Source organism: Peromyscus maniculatus, chromosome 17 (genome assembly GCF_049852395.1).
Source record: "Peromyscus maniculatus bairdii isolate BWxNUB_F1_BW_parent chromosome 17, HU_Pman_BW_mat_3.1, whole genome shotgun sequence".
NCBI lineage: Eukaryota > Metazoa > Chordata > Mammalia > Rodentia > Cricetidae > Peromyscus > Peromyscus maniculatus.
In genome coordinates, this window is record NC_134868.1 from 12,561,898 (window position 1) to 12,584,612 (window position 22,715).

General features: G+C 40.0%; 1 protein-coding gene and 1 long non-coding RNA gene across 4 annotated transcripts in view; both read left to right on the forward strand.

The window, feature by feature from the left end:
• Palld (palladin, cytoskeletal associated protein) overlaps positions 1 to 22,715 on the forward strand; it is a 413,911-nt gene that overhangs the window by 48,385 nt on the left and 342,811 nt on the right. The gene's annotated exons all lie outside the window — the stretch shown is intronic.
• Positions 5,171 to 13,281, forward strand: LOC143269017 (uncharacterized). The gene is made up of 2 exons (XR_013045276.1): positions 5,171 to 11,110; positions 12,261 to 13,281. It is a non-coding gene; the product is annotated as an uncharacterized LOC143269017 (long non-coding RNA).

Here is a 22,715-nt window from a genome sequence, read left to right on the forward strand (position 1 = left end):
CCCGGCCACACATGGTAGAAGGAGAAAATGGGCTCCTGAATTTGTCTTCTGACTTCTCATGCACCATTGTGTCTGTTGTACCCAGGGTCCCCCAAAGACCACCAAGAGACTGAATGCGATGCAAAAGCAAAGAGTCTTTGCATTGTTACCAGTTAACTCAGGACTCTCCGTCCGTCTGATGCAGCTGCAGAGCAGGAAAGACCCTGAGTAGCATTGGGGCAGGGTTTTTAAAGCAAAGGGGGATTGGGGTCTACAGACTACATAGGAACAGACTCAGGATTGGTTTGTGTGAGTGGCAATCATGTTAGTAACTTTTAATTGGCTAGGGTTTGTAGCTACAAGTTTCTCCAGTCCTGCCTGGGCCCTGCAGTCCCGTGGCCTGCTTATTAAATAATCACACAGAGGCTTAATATTATTTATAACTGCTTGGCCATTAGCTTAGGCCTACCACTGACTAGCTCTTACATTTAAATTCAGCCCATTTCTGTTCATCTATATGTTGCCACGTTCCGTGGCTTTACCTGTGTGCCATTATATGCTGCTCCCTGGGCAGTGCACTGGAGTCTCCTGACTCAGCCTTCCACTTCCCAGAATTCTTCTTGTCTTGTTATCCCACCTATACTTCCTGCCTGGCTACTGGCCAATCAGCTTTTTATTTATCAACCAAAGCAACACATTCACTGCATACAGAACATCCCAGAGCATCTCCCCTTTTCTGTCTAATCAAAAAGGAAGGGTTTAACTTTAACACAGGAAAATTACATATAACAAAACAGTAATTAAGTAAGAATTATAGTTATAATATCTAGTCTATTTGTGTTTGGAAAATTAAAGAAAATATTCTATCTATCCTATATTTGTGAGTCTAAAGTTTTATATTTATCTTTTATCATAACCAAGGAAAATTATAACTATCTATTCTTCAACTACATCAAAGACCTCAGAAGGATATAATATTACCTAAGTAAACAGGAAATGCATTGTAAACAGCTTTCAAAACTCCAGATAGACAAGGACAGCTGCCTGCCTGGACAGTCATCCAAAGTTCCTCTGTAGGCCTAGAGTCTCTCAGTCACTTCTCTCTGTGTCCTGTAGAATGTCTGGCAGTTTCTTATGTGAAGCAGGAACCTGAAGGACCATCTCACCTTGCAAAGTTCAGTGGTCACCTTCCTATGGGTCCTGCATGTCCAGTTTATACAACATATTGTCAATCAGTCCAGGCAAGAACAGTATCTTGCCCAAATGGCTATTTTGCCAAGAAGAAGATAAACTCCATATGGAGTGTCTTTGATGTCCATCTTTCTCTTTGAAGTAAATCAGTGCTGCCAGGAGCAGACATGTCTCACTGTCCAGAAAGTCTAACTTTTAAAAAACATTTTAAATTCCATATTCTGTAGGTCTTTGAAATGTTTGAAGATTACCTACCTAATTGAAATATATCTATGTATACCTAGAAAATTTAAGTAATGTGACTACAAGTTTGATTATCATAGATGATTAACTATTAATCTGTATTTCTTAATGATACATTACAATTGTAAATGAGTTGTATAAACATAATATCTTAAACAAGAGTAAAAATATACATACAGTATAATAAACTTTAAATTTGTATCAAGAAACTAAAATCCATAGCAATGTAAAACAATTTAAACAAGGTGTTGCTCTTTAAAAGTAGACTCAATAATCTACCCTTTTATTCTCTTGTATCTATATCCTACATTTCTATATCATATACTCCTTTCTTTTTTTAGAAAGAGATTGACTATGACCAATTACAATTTGTAACCAACAATCTAAATAAAGACAAACATCCATAATCCATTTTGGGGGAATGTGGGCGTAGTGTTCTAGGCTACTTCCTGCTGATAGGGGGCACTGTATTCTTTTGGGGATCCTGAGAAAATTAAGAATTATGGTCAAGTCCTGACTGGAATAATATGTGAGGTTGCATTGTCTGAGCCAGTTGCCTTAAAACCATTTTGGATGTTGGGTCATCTGGGCTATGGTGTCATCGGAGACCTTTCAGGGGGTCTTGGCTGGTCAAATTGGATCCATCTTAACCTGTAATGAGTCCATAGCCTCTTGCTTTCTGTGGAAACAAAAGCAGAGCCTCCTTTCCAAAGCAACATATTCTTAGATCCAAATTTTGAAGTCAAGATACCTTTAAAATATATATACTGGCTTAATTTAGCAGCCTTTACAATCAAATGTCTTTCTGCAGTTAAAAATATCAAAGACAACACAATCCAGATTCTCTGTGTAATATCCATCCTTGTGTGTCTTATTTTTTAACTACTTTTATTGTCCCTTTATTTTTTAAAAACTTTTTAAAAACTTTCTATTTCTTTATATAACTGTCTATGTTCCTTTTCCTCTTTCTTCCAAGCTTACGTACATTTTTACACACATTGTAAACCATTTAAACTCTCATTCCATATGAATCTGCCTTATTGTGAATCTATTGCTTTAAACTGCAGTGGCTAGTACTGAAGCAGAAGCCTTGGCTGCTGGCTCTGCCCAACTCAGCTTTTCAACATGGTGGAGATAATTCATCACCAGCTCTGGGAGCCATGCTGTCTGCTGATTCTGGGAGGCAGTGAGTCTATGCTTCTATCAAAGTGGCACGTAGCCCAGAAACCTTTTTTTTTTTTTTCTTAATAGCAAAAGCTATATCTGCCATGCACCATGTTGCACAGCTTGCAAAAACCTCCGTGTAACTCAGCGGGAATGTGCATGCTGTAGCTCCAGCCTGCGTGCCACCAACCCTCCATAGAGTAGCTCAAGTCTGCAGGCTTGGCTGGCCTGAGAGATACAAGTAGGAAGCTGTTTTTAGCACCTTTTTCTTTTTAAAATATTTCTTTTTTAAATCTTTCCAGGTTTTAGGTCCCACATTTTGGTGCCATTTGTAGCCAGAAGATCTCTGTGTCCCGGCCTACTAGTGGTTGGGACAAATCTCTCCTACTTGAGTCCAAGTAAACACACAGAGGCTTATATTAATTATAACTGTATGACCATGGCTCAAGCCTTTTGCTAGCTAGCTCTAATATCTTAAATTAGCCTTACTATTAATCTATGTATTGCCACATGTTCTGTGACTTTATCTGCATCCCATTACATGTTGATCCTTGGGCAGCTCACTGGCGTTTTTCCCAGCCTTCTTCCTGTCTCTCTCTTTGAATTTCCCACCTGCCTCTAAGCTGCCTTGCCATAGGCCAAATGGCTTTATTTATCAACCAATCAGAGCAACACATATTTGCAGTGTACAGAAAGACATTACCCCATCAAAGGTTAGTTGGGGGTTACAGTAATCCATTTCTGGGCAGGCCTGGACAAGTCCCAAGCTTTGTCATTGAGCTGCCATGCTGGCTGGCCTAGCATGTAGTGACTGTGGGGGCTGGCTCAGTGGCCCAGTGCTGGCCTCACACATTTACATTGACCGGTGCCTGTAGCTCTAAGTTGGTGAGGGGTCCCAGACAGTAAACAATTTGCTGAACCTTGAGCAATCAGAAAAGGAGCTACTACAAGGACTATGTCTTTTGTTCATGGTCCTTCCAGAAACTGCCTGCTCAAGTCTCAGGAAACTGAAATTGAGGCCTGATCTCTGAGAGAAGACTGCACAGCCGGTTATGGCATCTGCTTGCTCCTTTCAGTGTCTGTATACAGACGCATAAATACATATGGAAACATAATAACTTTGAATTAAAAAAAAAATAAAATGGTGAACATACCAAAAGCATCCAAGGATTTAACAGAATGGGAAATCTCAGAAGGTAAGGTGGAAGGCTCTGACAATGCAAGTTCAGACTGAATTTGCTTTAAAAATTAAATAATCTTATGGAATTTATTTTTAACCCCACATTCTTCATTTAAAAATGCCCTGTACCCATTCCATGGTATCTCACCCCCTTTCTCCACAATGCAAGCACTCACACAAAGTTGAACACATAATAAATCTTAGTATTTTTTAATTGAATTTCAAATTGCATTGGGAATACTTTGGGAATACATCCAGGTCTTTGGGGGAAAGCTTTCTCCACACTGAACTTCCTTTTCTGTCTTGGAAGCCACCTCCCAAGTCTTGGATGCTCTGACCTCATGGTCACATCAGCCTCAATTTAAGCCTTTCCCACCCCTCCCTAGAAAGAAAATGGATCATATGGCCTGTGGAAAACAGCCTTTCACAGATTTGGGGAAATATATAACATATAATAAAGTTAGCTCATAGATGCTGATTTGACATTTGAAAAGCCCACTGAGTACCTGCTACATGAGGAATTAATTTTAGCATTTTTATAATTCATGCACCATTTCCAATAATCCTCACAGTAACTGAGAAAAGTAGACAGAGAAAATTCAAATAACATTTCCAGTGTGTTAGGATGGGAAATGGTGTCTTCTGAGTCCCAACAAGTCAAGTTTTTTCTTTGTTGCATGTAAAATCAGGTTCCCCTAAAGCCTGAAGATTGTATGGAAATGTCATGCTTTCTTTCCTTTCCTTTCTTTTTTCTTTGGAGAGGTGGCATGCATAACACAGCCAGGGCAGCACACACACTAAACACACGCTCTACCACACAGCTGCCTCCCCTGCGGCCTCACCGTTTCATCTAACTGGTTTGCATGAAACACAGCAACCACCCTCATAATCAGATGGTTTAAAATGACCTCTGTCGTTCTTGCTGATTCCTCCAAAGGGAGGCGTAACTGCCTATGGACAGATCTGGCCAACTTTACATGAAAAGAGCTAATCACATTAAAGTTCAGGAACCTTAAAGTCAGGGGAGAAGAGCACATCCTGCTCTTGCAGAGGACCAGAGTTTGGTTCCCAGGACCAATGCGGTCATCACATAGCCACCTGGGACTTTAACTCCAGGTAATCTGACACCCTCTATCTGACATCCTCATGCACACATTCTCTCTATCATATTCTCTCTCTCTCTCTGTGTATATATATATATATATATATATATATATATATATATATATATATATATATATATATATATGTATATATATACACAGAGAGAGAGAGATGGTTCAGTGTGAGAGAATGTGTGAGAGAATAATAATATATTAATATATATGCTAATATACATATATATACATATGTATATTAGCATGTATATTAATATATATTAAAATAAATTTTAAAAAACCTTAAATTCACTGATTGTGACCTGTTCTACTAACAGGCCTTTGCCAGTACTTGGGTGGGGACCTAACCAGTCTCCGTTTTGCACTTGGCAGACACTTTAGTCTGCTTCCCCAGAGGCTTTGCACAGTTCCTGCCCACAGCCTGCTGCGATCTGATTCCTTCTCAGCTTTTCACATTCACAGGCAGAGGCTCCAGAGCTAAACTGCAAGCCAGCTTAAACGATCAGGAAGGCTTTCCCTTTGTGTGAGGGGTGATTAGGTTGGATCTGTGTCTGCTGCAGTCATTTTCTTTCCCCAGGCTTCCTTCTCTGCTTCTGAAATGTAGAACTGCAGAAATCCTCTCCCACTCCTCAGGTCCCCGGGGATCGACCTGACTATGTTTTCATCCTGACACAGGCTTGCAGAGGGAAAGCTGTGTCCAATGGTGACAATTCTATTTCAGTTAGACAGGCTGAGGTCCAGCTGGTAAGATGAGGACTATTTGAAATTAATTTCAATTTCTTCATATTTTGTTAAAAAAAAAAAAAAGCAGAAGGTATGTTTGAGTGTGTGGGTGTATGTGATATTTTGTTTGTGTTTTCATTCTTGTTTCTCTTTCGGGCTTCTTATTTTACCCATTAAGGAGTTGACACTGGGCAATGGGAAGTGATATTCTCTCTGTGTGAGAAAGCCTGCAGGTTATTACACATTCTCTCACACTGAACCAGAGCCCTTCAGAGGCCCTCCCTGAACCGGAAGAGCTTTCAACAGATAGGAAGAAAAACCCACTTGCATTTGTTTGTATTTTTCTTCACTGTGACAAATACCCCAGAGAAACAGTTTTCTCTCTAATAGAAGAGCAGAATTATTCTAAGCTCTTGACTGCTTGTGGAGGGAATAGTCGGTGTCTCAGAATTCCTCTTGTGAAAGGTGACTGCACTGTCTCCCTAATGAGGGCACTTCCTGCCAGGGAAATTCATATTTAAAGGAAACAGTGGTGAATGTGACATGATCAGTCTTCAGGGCCTGTGCAACTATGTGGTCTCTTTGTTATTTAGGATTCAGAGAGCTGGGGAGGGTGTTTCATATTTCTACTGGGCTCAAGCTGGGAAGATATTTAGGGAGGTCACTGCCCTCCCACATCCATTTCTGTTATTTGGGTTTTCTCTCTCTCCTCTCTCTCTCTCTCTCTCTCTCTCTCTCTCTCTCTCTCTCTCTCTCTCTCTCTCTCTTACATGAAATGTTCAGATAATGGCATTTCCAACAATAAAATTCAGACTCCTGACTGATAAAATAATCCTTATTGTCTGATATAATCATATTAAGCAAATTAAGCTAACTCAGAAAGACAAGAATCATACTTTTCTCTCATTTGTGGTTCCTGGATTTTGTATAGTCAAATAAAATTATGCCTTTGATATATGATGGAAAAGTAGAAGCGAACTGTTTAGGGGAACAAAGGGGGGTGGTTGGGAGAGAAAGGGAAGAGTAGAGTGGTATGAGACAGAACTCACTCAATATATGTTATGTACTCATATGAAAATGCCCTATAGAACACAGTACTATGCTGTCTTAGTCAATGTTCTAGTGCTGTGGCCCAGGAAACTCTTATAAAAGAAAGCATTTCATTGGGGCTAGCTTACATTCAGAGATTTAGTCTATTATCATCATGGTGGGAAACAAGGCAGCATGCAGACAGACATAATGCTGGAGAAGTACTCAGAGTATCTACATCTTGGCAGGCAGCAGGAAGAAAGAGAGAGACACTGGGCCTGGCTCAAGCATTTGAATCCCAAAGCCCACCCCCAGTAACACACTTCCTCCAACAAAGCCACATCTCCTCCAACAAGGTAACACATCTCAGTAATGCCACTCCCTGTGAGTCTATAGGAGACATTTTCATTCAAACCACCACATTCACAAAGAAAAATGCTTTAAAAGTCTTCTCTTTATTGTCTTCATGACACCTATTTTATTGAAAAATAAATGTGACTGAGAACTGGATTCCCTCTCTCTGTCTCTCTGTCTCTGTCTCTCTCTGTCTCTCTCTCTCTCACACACACACACACACACACAACACACACACCCCTCAATACAGATACAATCCTCTAAAAAAATTTAAGCCTATGGATTACCCAACTCAATTGTTGAAAAAAATCAATAGCGTCCATCCATTCCAATAAACGGACAATTATTGAATACCTACTAAGTTTCATCACTGATCAGGAATGCAGGGTTGAACAAAACAGAAGAAACATTCTGCCTCTGGAGATGACATTTTAATTGCAGAAGTTAGAGACAAATGTGGTGGATATCTTGCGTAATGTCTCTCTACCATGGATGTGTTCAAACTCTTGGGTTTACATCTTGAATTTGTCCAGTAATAATTCCCAGATTGTACTGTTTGTACACAACATAACCACATGGGGAAACTGAGGCACAGGGGTAAGCATTGTGCCCACCACAATCTCCAAGGGAATGACCCTCATGCCTGGGATACTGGTTTTGCATTTGGTCCTGGAGTCTGTGTTTCCATATTTAAAAGTATTATCCCTCTGTTACCTATCTCACTGGCAAGTTTTTAGTGAAATATCAAAGAGAATCATGAAATAAAAAGAATAATTCAGCTTATACATTTTTCTAGTATCAGCATTTCCAGATTTCTTGTTAACTATTTTTCCTCAATATATTCAGAATATTCCAAGGGTGGTCACTGAAATATTTTATTGACTTTACAGGTGATCTCACGCATCACTAATTATCAGAGGGACTTTCATTGTTATACTAGGCTAATGTTTGTGTGGCTAACCTTTTTGCTGAGAGTTATATGAGACAGCTTCATGAAGTAGAGGGCAAACATCATACACGTGCCTATAATGAGCAGCAGGCAGTGTGAGAAGTCAGCCTTGTCCAGATGAATGCAAAGCTGGCTTCAGGTCCGGCTACTTCAGTCTCGAGATAATCAGGGTTACAGCATCGACCCAGGAGCTTCTCTGTTTTCATCTCCTCTTGTTTCCAAAACTCAAATTCCACACACCTACTCTCTCTAGAGCTTGAGGCCCAGCCTTAAATGACCACTTCCTTCCTTCCTTTTACTAAAACTAGAGACCTTCTCTTCCACTTCCACCAGCGAACACTGCATCTAGGAAATGAAATCTCTATCTTAATTTGAGCTTTTATTTTTATCGTCCATTTATAATGTCTGCACTATATCCATTCTTTATGACACAGCTATTCCATCAGTCTCTCCCTGGCTCAAAGATGGCCTGGTTGTGACTATGGGTGTCCGTGTGTTAATATAAAAACAGCTGAGAGTATGTGTACAAGGGGAACTTTCCGCAGCTGAGAACAGTTTCCATTCATGTATGTTTATGATGGAGATGAGATGGTGGAATGATGGCTTATGCAACAATTTTGAGTAACTTAATTATGCCAATTTACTTAAGCAAATGCTGAGGTGCTGCCATTGTCAACCCTTAGTTCCCCAGTTTAACACAGGAATAAAATGCTTCTCAACTTCACAAGTCCACCCCAGGAAGAACGGATTCTCTGAGGGAAGAAATCATAGGGTGGCCCTCTTGCTAAACCCGGCATCTTAATGGCTTTTCTATGTGTACAGTTGGCTCAAAATTGACGTGGGCAAATGCTCCACGTAGTAATCTGAGAAACATGTGGAATTCCTTCAGGACACCTAAAAGGAAGTAAATGAGGAGGGAAAATAGGAGGGAGGGGGATCTGCCTGCAAGATCAGAGCACTAAAAACATATCAGAAGTTGTTTAAAAATCCCCAGAAGCAAGAATGGTTAACAAGAAAAACAAAATTTTTAGAAAGGCGGATGTCTGCTTTTCAAGTTAAGATTTTTACTGTTTCTGCTCTGTAAACCTTCCTTGTCTCCCTGAGTGAATAGTGAAATTCCTTAACACACAGAAGAGGCATTCTCTGCAGATCAGAAGAAGCAGCTGAAGTAGCTGTGTACTGTAGAGAAGGCACAGTTATTGTAGGATACTGTTTGGTACCCCGCTTGCCCACAGAGGATGCAGCCCGAGATCTCCCATAGGATACCTAAAGTGACAGGTAGTACCAATCCTACACACACTATTTTTTCCATAGACATAATTTACTAATTATAATTTAGTAAAATTTAAATTTATAAATTTACTAACTTATAAATTGGGTGCAAAAGGCAATTAATAACCATAACAGTCTCCAATAATTAAAAACAATATTTTCCAGTCCAAATCCCTCCATGAATCTGTGTGACTATCCCCTTGCAATAAATGGCTTGGTGTCAGTTTCTTCAGGGGACCTTTGCTCAACAAACTCTTGATGATCTCTGGTACTAACTGTGAATTAGAGCAGGTCTGCTGCATGTGTTGTCCACCCACAAATGTGACGCCTTTTCCGTCCTAAACCCTGTCACGTGCTATAGGTATAACTTTTTATGTCTTATCTTCAGTGTGTGAGCTGTAATCCCTTCCGGTCTTGTACTTTGGTATTACTGTTGGTAATAACTAAGGTTAATTTGAGCACAAACACTGGAGTCGCACATCTAGCTGACGCCATCGCTGAGACCCAAGGGTGGGTAGCATACACATGTGAATACTTTGGATAAATGATGGCTTCTCTCACAGGTGGGAGAGAATGAGAAGAAGGTTCCATCCCACTACTCAGAATAGCATGTGATTTAAAACACATTTTTTTTTTATTTTCTAGAATTTTTCTTTGAATATCTTCAGATTCTTGTAGACCACAGCTAACTGAAATCACAGAACGCAAAGACGACTGAAGCTAAGAGGTCCCGTATGTACTGCTGGCCTTTGTTTTCAAATAACGTGCTACAGGCCGTGGTGCTATTTGATATGAGTAGAGAGCATATAAAGGATGGCAACCAGTCATTTCCAGGTGCACACATATGAAACCTCAGAAAGTCAAACCTTGGGTGAGGAGGAAGAACTATCATTTCATTTAATGAAGCAGGATATTTGAGTCATAAGTTGCCATAGTAATTTAAGCCTCTGAATGTTCATTGGAGTATCTCACAAACATCACAGCTTCCACAGATCTGGGAATTACCAGGTCTTGGATGATGGACACCCGAACAGACAGGTGGAAAATCCTGGTCAGCTTTGTAAAACACAAGTGTAAGCTTGTTATTGTCCCATTAAACATGTAATGATTACAGGACATAGCTGGTAACAGTTTCCCTCCAGCACAGAAAGGAACAGATGACCCCACTCATTTCCTAAAATGCATTATATTTCCAACAGCACTATAAAAGTCACTTAGACTTGCATTTTGTAACTGTGTCCTTCAGTGCTGAATGTCAGCCACAGACTATGTTTTTCACACGAATAAACAATGTCCCCTTTCCCTATCCACTCCCAATCTTTACTTTGAAATTTAAAATATTGGATCTAGACCTAAAACTTATTTTTTTTCCTATTAAATGTCATCTTTGGTCTTTCTTGGCCGTTTTTCCAACTTGTTAAAATATTTTGGAGTTCTGATTCTGTCATCCCTGGGTCAGCTGTAGGTATGAGTCATATGCCTTCTCCCTATCAGGGGTTACAAGGTGTGGATAATCTGCAGATAACTGCCCATCCACAGTTTGCCAGTCTCTCTATCTCTCTAAAACAAACCTCTGACAAACTTGCCTAAGATTACTATGAAAGCTGAGTGATATGCATAGGTACATTTGTAGCATGCTTAGCTTCCCTGTGCTCTCACAGGACAACAATCTGAACAATTTATGATAAATATGAATACCTATGGACTTTCCAGGGAAGTTTCCTTTCCTTTCCTTGAAGCTGCTGATGCAATTACCAAACATTTGCTTCTTTTAAAAAATAATTCACTTTTATTTGTGTGTATGTGTGCAGATACCCACAGAGGCCACAGGAGAGTGTTGGATCCCCTAGAGCAGAAGTTATAGGTAGTTATGATCAGCCCAGTGTGGGTGCTGAGAACCAAACTCAGGTTTTCGACAAGATCAGCATGTGTTTTTAACCTCTGAACCATCTCTCCAGCCACTGGAAATATTTACTTTTTGAACACTACTATATTGTGTAATTATCCTTTTGTACATTATGAAGATTTGTCACTTATATTGGTTTAATGAAGAAGCTGACTGGCCAATAGCTGAACAGGTTAAGGTTTGGTGGGTGAGTCAAACTGAGAATACTGGGAGACAGAAGGGTGGAGCTAGGAAGTCACCAGCAGACACAGAGGGAACAGGAAGTGAACATACCAAGCAAGGTACTCTGATGTGGCAGAATGAAAATAGGGAATATGCATTAACTTAAAATGTAAGAACTAAGCCGGGCATTGGTGGCGCACACCTTTAATCCCAGCACTAGGGAGGCAGAGGCAGGTGGATCTCTGTGAGTTCGAGGCCAGCCTGGGCTACCAAGTGAGCTCCAGGAAAGGCACAAAGCTACACAGAGAAACCCTGTCTTGAAAAAACAGAAAAAAAAAAAGTAAGAACTAATTAGTAATAAGCCTGAGCTACTGGCTAAGCATTTGTAATTAATATGAAGCCTCAGTGTGTTATTTGGGAGCAACTGGCAGGACAGAAACTTCTGCCCACACTACTATACATCAGACTCAACAGCTCCAAGTGTTCAACAGAAACAAGTGAACAGGACATAGGATCTCATCGAAAGCCATTGGTTTTTGTCTGTCTGTCGGTTTGTTTTGTGAAGGATGAGAGGAAGGGAAGACTTCAACCAGCAAAGGGCAATATTTACTCTCATGACTGAACTTAAAATGGAGGAGAGTGTGTCTCTGCTCTCTCAGATGAAAAGGGAGGGAAAAGATTATTTCCATATAACACAAAGGGAGTTGTGGACCAGGAGAAAACTCTACTACTCTTAGCAGATTATATTTTTTTCTAAGGGTGTATACAGAGAAAATAAGTGCTTGTTTGAGATGATCTTAGCACTGAGCTCTTCCCAGTGACTAGTTTGGTCTAGAGAGGTTGAGTCTCAGACGAGCAGGGTGGAGAGGCGCTGATGCAGGATTCTTATCCCCCAGAATCTCAATCTGCATGGGGTATGGGCATCATCTGAAAAACTTAATGTATAGTACACGGTGGGCACTATGATCTGAAAGATGAAGCCTGCAAAAGTTCTATGGAGAAAAGCCAGTGCTACACTTTCTTTCTGAAATGTCTTGAAAGTTATCTTAAGTCTTTTTATTCTTAAAGTTAAGTAGCTACATGTAATTTAGGAACAGTGATAAATAATACGAAAATTGCAATTACAGCTGAGGAGAATGTAATCAAGAACAAACAGAAGCTGGTGAGTTAAACCATGAGAATACCATTTACAGAATACCATGAAATTAAATCCACACAGCATGGGTTTTTAATGATGAATTTTCTCCTCCAAAGATATTACTCTAATAATTAGAATTGTCAATTGATCACAGTGTCACATCTCTCAAAAAAAGATTCAGTGTTATGGAATACAAGCCAAAAGTATAAAGGTTATTGATAGAAAACAGATGTCCTGACTAGTGGGTATTCAAAACAATTTTTTGAAGTCAAATGTCTCCATAGAGGTGTTTGTACAGTCTAAATCCACTAAGTGGAGACATCAATTTGTATATTTAAATGTTCACTGTTGATATGATATCAATTAAGTAATTACATGTTGTTAAAATCAACTAATTAATTTTGCCACTCTTTATTTCTTTGAATTTTTCAAACATCTAGTAACAGGGTATCTTGAAATATTGAATATTTTCCCATTAGTAAGACTTCACCCAATGACTATTTTAAAAGGCATATCTTATTTTAAGAGAAATGGTAGCCCACAAGCCCACAATTAATTTCAATATTATGCTGACAGATGAAAAACTAAGGATATCCATCAAATAGTTATTTAGAAGTTATTAAGTTTCGGAATAGGCAACATCAATGAGTGTGGTATATCACACACCTGTAAGCCCACCACTTGGCAAACTGAGGCAGGAGGATGGAGAATGGACTTCATAGTAAATCTAAGGCCAGCCAAGGCCACATAGAAAGTTGTCTCAAACCAACAAAATAGATAGATAACCATTGGTTTCTGGGCAGGAGAGAGAGAGAGAGAGAGAGAGAGAGAGAGAGAGAGAGAGAGAGAGAGAGAGAGAGAGAGAGAGAGAGAATATTTTAAAAACTAATCTTCACCCACAGGAAACCAAGCATATTTGAACATTTGACAGTAACTTTCGATAAAAGTCAATAAAATTCTATCTCAAAATGAAGGCATTGACAATGGTACTGATACATAATTAATATGGAATTAAGTATTTTCAAACACCTTCTTATGTATTCTTTTATTTTCATTTATTTCCCCTCCACTCTTCCAAAAATGATTTTATAACTGAAAAGAATGAATCTGAACCTGGGTTAATAAACAATTTAGCCATTAGTACAGCAAATACAAAGCTATAGGAGTCAGAAATCCAGGTTCATTTTCCCCTGGATGTATTTCTGAATATCAGCAAATATTTAGATAAACATGGTTCTAGAGTTAGAAATGGGTGGAAAATAGAACATAATCAAAGAGAAGAAAAGAGGTATTCGGGAGTAATTCTAACTTAAAAGAGAGAACTCCACTTTGCGTCAATTTGCAATCACAGATATTTTTTTCATCAAAATGAAATAATAAATAAAACAAAGGGAAAAACGCTAAGTTCTCCAAACACCATCCAATGCAAAAACAATGACTATATCCTCACTGCACCAGTCTGCTGATATTTCATATCTTCCAGTTCTGTGTTCTTCTGGATAAACAGAATGGAGCTTCGAAGGACTTTCAGAGAAACCAGCTGGAATTGAGGAAGCGAGTAGATTTGGGAAAATTACAAAATACAACAAATCTCTGGAACTCATCAGACTTCCAGTAGAGACATTTCTGAGATTCTGAAGGGGCCCTGGAAGGGTCTGCCCACACCTAATGTCCACCCACCCTTCTCTGTTTGTATTCACTGTCCACTGTGGGAATATATGCATGTGTAACTCCACTGATCAGTTTGAACACCCCAAATCAAAATTGTTACTTTAAGGGCAAATTATTTTCACTTATAGAAAGTGGTCCGTGGTTTTGTCTCTCCTCAGACACACGCTTTAAATTCTTTAATTCCTAATTTTGTTTCATTGTTGTGTGATATTCTATTCCAAATCCACACTATTTTGCTAAGCTATGATGTTTGGTCTATGCACAAATGGTGTGCAAAATGGTCTCTAGTAATCCATCCTTTCACTAATGATAATTTTGTACATTTTCAACTAGTGGATAAACTTTCAACATCATTATTGATCTTTTACAAAGTTCTTAATATCTTCAGGAATTTTGACATTTCACAAATCCATCAACAAAGTCATATATTATAATTTGTGTCCTTACTGCTTATGCTTGTCCCTTTGAGACAGGATCTTGCTAGGTAGCCCAGGCTGACCTTGAACTCACAATCTTCCTGCCTCAGACTCCCAAGTTTGTGGTGATATTGTGTCCCACAATATGTTGTGCACCCTAATAAATTTACCTGGGGTCAAAGAACAGAGCAGTCACCACTAGACAGACATACAGGCCAGGCATGGTGGCACACACCTTTAATCCAGGGCTTGAGATGTCATGTCTTTGCTTGGAAAAGACACACACCTTTAATCTGAAGGAAGTGATGGCAGGAAGTGGAAAGATATTATATAAGGCGTGAGAACCAGGAACTAGAGACTTTTAGGCTTTTTAAGCTTTGAGGCTTTTAGGAGCAGTTCAGCTGAGATCCTTTCGGATGAGGACTAAAAGGCTTCCAATTTGAGGAAGAAACTTCAACGTAATGCATTCTTGGTAGAATTGGATACTTTACATTTTAAACTCTGATAATTTAATAATAAACCTAGTTTATTAGCAATTTTAGAACATTAATTGCATTTTAAAATATTTTTTATGTTCTCATTTGTAAATTATTGAATGAGGTATTTTGACCATGATTTAAATAATTTTGGGCAATCCAAGAGTAATGTGAGGAAGCAGCTAGCCACATTTTGTGTCTTGCTTCAGACTGGGCAGCCACTCAGGGAGTCTTAAGTATGGAGTGTGAAAGTGGTAGAATTCTTGAGTGCTTTGCACATTTATTGCTAGAGAGAATTTAATTAAAAACTAATAGCAATGACAAACTAATTTATTCTCTACTCTTTATGGAGGGTAAAAACAAAACCCAGGAGGCATTTACGGAGATATTCAAAGGCCTTGAACAGTCATTCAAAATAAGTTCATTTTGTTTTAATTAGGTTAGGAGGTGACTAGCCACACTTCACACCCTCTGTAAACAAGAGGGACAGCCACCACAACCAAAAAAGGCAGAGAATCGTGGACTTAGAGCTGCCTACCAGTGGATGGGATACCAAGAGCAAATCCATACTTAATCAAGTAGAATTAACAGCGCTGTCCTGTGACTACTGGGAACATCTGACTGTAATATTGGAGTATGACTGAGAAGAGGAAATAGGAAGTGACTTTGCCAATTCACAGATAACTCCAACGGTTTTGAAGTCATGAAATACTGAATCAAATTGGAGAAAAAAAGACGGGAGAAACCCCAAGAGTTTTCTTTTAGAGAGGGGAAGAGGTAAGCGAACATAAATGTAAGTATGAGGTAATATGTTTATAGAAGTCTGACACTCTAGGATGATGAAGTCCTGGACCCTGCAAGCTTCATATACCACCCATTGGGTCTCTGGGCTCTGAATTCTAACTGGCCAGAAGAAATCAATCAGAGCCTTGGCTCAAGTTTTCCTGGTTGGAAGCACTATTCTACCTGGTACAAAGCCACGATGTGTCTATAGTAAAAAAGACATAGAGATCTTGAAAGATACTTTAAATGGAAACATTCACTGTGTATTTAGGCAGACAGCACCCTGAAAGAGTGAGTCTCTAGTACAATTGGTCCATCTTAAAGATATGAAAACAGCCTCAGAGATGATCAGGAACTTATCTAAGATTATCCAGCAGGTGAAGAATTATCTACTTAACAGCCTGTGCCTTTCTGCCCATGTGAGGAGAGAAGGAAACACACCCGTGAAAAATCTCAAGGAGTCTATAAGAGGGAAGAGCCAATCTGGAAAGAGACAGCCTCATAATGGCTCCAAAAGAAGGTAGTGATGGACAAGGAAATACAACGTGCTGAGGGAGATGGAAACTCACTTATGAGAATCATTAGTGCATGTGACCAACAACTGAAAATGATAAAAATGCAAATGTCTGTGTCAACTCACAGGTGACATATTCGAAACAAAAGACAAGAAAGAAACAGGATGCTTAAGAGAATACCTGTCTGTAAGGGTTGGCACCAAAGAAAAGTGACATCAGCCCGTGTAAGAACTTTTGGATGTTACTATATAAAGAAGACTGTAAGTTTCTGAAGAGCAATTCCTACTGTGGACTTTGAAATAACAAAGCTCTTAGGGATGCTAACCCAGTCTGTTGCTGTTGCTTGTTTTGTTTTGTTTTAATAGTTGGCCTGCTTTATTTAGGGAGATTATTCTCATGTTCCTGAACCCAATGTGGATTTCTCCACATGCCAAGCTGCCTCCCCACTTGGCTATCTTGACTTGCCAAATCAGAAACCTAACATTTTGAGAAGAATGTCCCGTTGAAGGAACTTCTATTATTTATGACAGTGATGATTGGAACGGTTCATTTCTTCCTTTAGATCCATACCCCCACTCCCAGCACAGTGCCTGGCACATGGTCCATCATCACTCGGTCCTTGGCTAATGCAGAAAACACCCCAGGCTGCAGAGGAAACCAACTGGCTCCTTTTCATGGGGATAGGAAACATCTGGCCATTGATCTTTGTGAAACATTTGATGTGTGAGAGACAGTTGTGATTAGTCCATTTCTTCCACCTTGTGTTTGTTTCTGTGACTTTTTCTTCCCATTAAGAAATCAGTACTAGTACTTCCTCCCAACTTCTAATTGATGAAGAACACTAGCTTACTTTCACACTCTCTTTCCCTGTTCTGTTTCTTAGTCTTCAGGTCACCACCATGAGGTGGGGGTGGGGGGGCTTTCATCTCCTTCAAGTAGTGAACCTGACTTGAGGAAAATACTAGAATTTAATCTCTGAGTTCCCTCCACCTGAACTGTCAGCTTTCTGGTTATGTGAAGAGCTTTGGTGATCTTTAAAGGATAAGCATATCGCATTGCTATATTATTGATCAGTATGGTTTCAGTGGAGTAAAATACCCTTTCCTCCAGGTGGAAGAAAATGCACCAAAATGAAAAGCCTTTGCCTCTAAACAGCTGAGCTCTGAGAAACTCGCCTGTATGTCTGTATTTTTAATTATTTAAATAAGAAGTAAAATATTTATTATTTTAGTTTGTTTTACTGAAATAGTCTTTTAATGAAGTTTGAAATAAAAATATGGAATGTAAATCTACCTTTAATAAACACATCCTCTTTTGTTTTTTTCAGAAAAGTTTATTTATTTATGAGTCCCAGACACTAGCAATAAGAACCAAAGGGGTATATGTTAATGGTAGTTGGGAACACAGTGTAGAATAGAGAACTATAGAAACCAAGGCCATCTGAAGCAATTATAGAGGACCAAAGATGAAAAAGTCCACACCCACTTCCAACTTCTTATGAAGGGAAGGGATGCAGAAGGGAAGGACGCCTGGATTTGCCTACAAGGGTAGGACCACTGTATGCAGACCTGAGGACTGCTGGGAAAATGTGTTATTCTCTTGGTTTCTTCCAAAGCAGCGCTGAAGCTATTTCTTCTAGAAATCTGACTCTACATGTTTATTAGAAGTCAGGATCTGAAATGAGCAGATCAATCGTCTCTCCTTTGTCATAGAATTAAACCAGAGGGTGAGGGGGTGGCCATAGTGACCAGCTGTTCTCTTTCTAAAGGAACTTGCCGAGTGTAACAGACTCAGACAAGAGATGCAGTTCCTTCCAAGGCAGTTGCTTTAACCCTCATTATCCATCTATGTTGTTCAACATCATGGCCCAGCTGGACACTTCATTCATGGTCTATCCAAAGGCTTACATTTGGGGAGTATGGCTGTGATGAGGTATGGATCCTGTCCAGCCAAGGCTCAGATGCAAGTGGTGTCACCTAAGGTGTCCTGTTCAGTCATCTTCAATCTCTATTTCATGCTTGTAAAATGTATTTAGGACACTCTTAAAAGATAATACTATGGATCAGAAAAAAAATGCTCAACCTAATTTTTATATTGTACACACCTTTTACATTTTTGGCTGCATTTACGTTTGTGTGTGTGTGTGTGTGTGTGTGTGTGTGTGTGTGTGTGTGTGTGTAGAAGGGGTGTTGTGTGACAGTGCATACATGCATACATTTGAAGGTCAGGGGACAGTGTGAGACAGTCAATTTTCTCCTCCTACCATGTGGGTCCCAGGGATCAGACTCAGGTCATCTGGGAGGGTGGACAGTAAGTGCTTTTACTAAGTGAGCCTTCTTGCCAGCCCCTCAGCACAGTTCCTAACACAGGCTGTGTTCTCATAAATAGTAGTTCATGCTAGGAGTACCTTCCCAAATAGGAAACAGAGGTTAAAGAAAAGAACTGATTTTTTTTCTTTTATACTCACAGTTTTGTTTTGTTTTTTTAAATTTCTCAAAAATAGGACTTTGGAAGTAAATTCGAGATTACGAAACAAAACACAGCAAGATATTTTCAAGTATATAAGTTAATACATGAATTAAAAATAAATCAATACATGAATATTTTTAAAAAAGGCCAGAGATATGTCACACTAAATCCAAAAACTTAAGTTCAATTTCCAATACCCATGTGATAGAAGGAGAAAGTTGACTCCCACAAATTGTCCTCTGGCCTCCACATTCAGGCCATGTTTTAAGAAATAATTTTTTAAACAAAAATACTCATTGCCTATGCCAGTCTGAAGAACCTTAACCCATTCTGTCCTTTTAAGCCATTCAGTCGTATCTGTAAGGAATATCGGTTAATATCAGTTTTAATATTCTACTTCAAACTAACTTAACAACAATAAAATAAAATAAAGGGAAAATGGGCAAGTATAAAAGCTCGTGCTGAGAGAGACACAAGGAGAGGTATCAGATCTTCAGGGCACCAGCCAGAGGCCTATTGTATGTTGAGTATCCCACATTCCCTTATGTCTGAGGCATGAAGCCTAAAGGAAGCAAGGCTATTCTGTCTAAAGCTTGTGGCTCTGCTTATTCTCTGAGTACCTGCCATGTGCAGATTAACCAATAGCAGAACAGTGGACCTGCAATCACTCTCTTCAGAGAAGCATCAAAATCCATTTGATTTCCCAGGCCCAGCACTTGGGAGCCAGAGGCAGGTGGATCTCTATGAGTTGGAGGCCAGCCTGGTCTACATAGCAAGTTCCAGGACTGCCAGGGCTACAGAGAAACTCTGTCTTGAAACAAACAAACAAACAAACAAACAAACAAACAATTGATTCTCCACTCAGGTTTCCACTGGCTATTCATTCAATCTATGTTTGTCCTGTAGACATCCATGTATTCAAAGATGTTCCAATGGGTCTGAATCCATTCCAAGGCAGGAGTCCCAACTGCTCTTCCAACTCCAGCATTTCTCGATATGAATTCATATTTGAACCTTAGCTGTTGTCCTAACCTTTAACTCACTCTAGACATAAAGAGGTAGGACAAAGCAGGAAACTAATTCCAGCTTATTGTCCTCCGCTACTGTCTACTTTGGGTAACTGGAATATATGGAAGTTATCTTTCCTCGTCCCATGGTGGTGTTATAAGGTGAGCAGGTTCATAAGGAAGTTCTGCTTCAGGGAACTCCATGGGTAGTTACAGCATTATGGCATTGGCATACACAATTGGACCCTTGAAAGAGAAATGGAAGAGTCAGAACCCTCGGGCTCATGATACAAAGGGAGTTTCTATTATACGTTTGGGATGCAGGGAGAGTTCCTACCACGAGGCTGGACAGTACTAGATCAGTGTTAAGCTATAATTCCGGGTTGTTTGGGGGCTGGGCATCAGCGGGGCTGAGCTTGCAGCTGCAAATGGAGAAAAAACACAGGCCACACCACACTTTGCCAGTCAACTTTATGGAGAGAGAAAGAGAGAGTTCAAGGATGGGTGGCCTGATTTCTGAGAGAGAGAGAGAGGAGGAAACCAGGGTCTGTGCTCTAGCAAGCAAAATCTCCACAAACACAAGCCACTCTTTTAGTAAGATGTCCCATGTTCACTGTGACTCAGGAGCTACCTCCTTCACCAATGAGAAGGTCAAATCCCATGTAATTCTAGACCCTATCATTTTGAGATCGGTGGCCCTGCCTCCCTTCCCCCAGTGAGAACGTGGTGGGGGCTGCAAGCCAGCCCAGGGCAAGGAGACTCACCCCTCCTGCCCCTTCCCTCTTGTCCACCCATTTCCTGCCCGCAAGGAAGTGTGATGGGGAGGAAAGGTGAGGGGACAGAACAGTGTTTGAGTGGGTGGCTTTGCTCTCTCTGAGCTCACAAAGGCTCACATGAGCTTTGGATCTTACTGAGTGCTTTTGTGGGCTCCTTGGAGTCTCAGTCCTCAAGTCGCCCTTAGCCTGGCAGAGGCACTGAGAGCCCTTTACCAATGGCAGGTCAGTTATTCTTCGCCAGCATCCCCGTTCTAACTCACTCTCTTCTCCCCACCCCTCCAGCGTGTCCTGTTGCATCTACCCTAACATTCTACATTTCCTACATTTACATGTCATCTTCCCCAGGCCCATATAACAGAAGTAAAAGTTTATTAGTACTCAGACTTCCTTCTGGAATTTTCTGAAACAGAGAGAACTCAGTCATCATTATACTTCAGCTTTCCCGGGCACAGAGCAGTCTTATCTGCCTTCTAAGTATGCCAAATGCAAGGCCAAGTCCAGTACTCTGTACTTGGTCCTTCCCTCATCTCTACGGTTGTAACTGGGAGGCAGCACCTAGTCCTCACTCCTTGCATGGGAGATCTTACTGGTGATAGGGTGGTAAGGGATTCTTTTCACCAGTTTTTCTTCCCCTTTTTTGTTTACTACCTCTGTCTCCATCCTGATTCTCTAAAGGGCTCAAGAGTCAGTCTCAAAACAGGTTTGAATTATTTTTTTTAAATACTCTCATCTGCGGCTCTATTTCAAACCTTCATGGCTGCCAGGTACCTACCATATTTGCGCTTCAATTGACAAGGAGGCCAGCGGCGCCCCCACTCTAGCTTCCTGTTACGTCAGTGAAAATGGAATTTCTTTGGAATGGTGTTCATTGTCATGGTGCCAGGATCTCATCATAATCAACACTGCAAAGGAAATACCAAAGGAAGCAATAATGATCTGCCATTTGTTGTAAAACCCTAGCTAAGGTGTGTCTTTGTTCTATGTTTACATAAAGGCAAGGTTCACTTTATAATGTAACTTTCCACATGGCAATTGAAATAGCAGAATCTGAGGTTATTACAGGACTAGGTCAGAGCATATGAACTGCCCATATGGTTTTATGTGCTCTAAAATACCTTCTTATAGATTTGATGTGGTGCTAGAAATTTCCCCTTTGACTCACAGGGAATTGCAAAGTCTTTATCAAGAAATATTTTCCTGATTTAAAAATAGTAATGTGCAGAAAGAACCCTGGGACATTTGGGCTTACCAAGCCTTTCACACTATATTGGCTTTTACTTTGTCTGCTGGGGCTCTTAGCTTATGTAGTCTCTGAGATGAAAAGCACATGTAATAGTTGGGAATTAGCAAGAGTGTAGAGGGTAAATTTCAGTGCAGTTTCAATGAAGGGGAAGCAAGCTGTCATTGGAAGTTTAGAGCTTGTGATATGGGCCCCACCCTTCTGATAAATAAGGCTGGAACTATTTGTTCTGAAACTGGACAAATAAGAGCTGCACCTTGACACTAGATATCACCACCAGAAAATAGAATTAAATCTAAATCCAAATATCACTAAACTTCTTTAAGATAACAAGTTCAAATATTCATATTTCAAATGGAAGAGCATTATTGCAGTGATGATCTAAGGATAATTTATGAGAAATATGGAGCCTCAGAAAGAACATAAAGTGTAAACCAGAGCATCTCACCCAGCTCTCACTGAAATATGTTTGAGTCTGTATAATATCTAAATAGCATCATTCATGCATTTCACTATTTATTTCTTATGATTACTTAAAAGGACCCTGTTTAGTAAAATGAAGGGGTGTGGTAACACAGGGGTAATTTCACAGCGAACATGAGTTGCAGCAGGTTATGGGGTACCCCTTTCTGGAGATGAATGATGAGGTTTGCACCTTGTGAAACAGAATAGCTGAGATATACAAAACAAAGCACGTGACCTCTAAGAGAACCTGCTCACATTCTTTGAGGGCACCGGCTCTCCACACTGACAGCCATCACCTTACTCAATCCTTCAAGAATGGAACTGCTCATCCAGTAACACTGCCAGCTAAGAAGGAAACAGACGCTCCAAAGTGCTAGAACTGAACACCGTGTTGACATTGCAATCTGAAACTACCCCTCAGCCTCGGGTATCAGGTTCACACATAATCTGAACCAGACAGATTTCTTTGGAAACTTTGCTTAAAAGTAG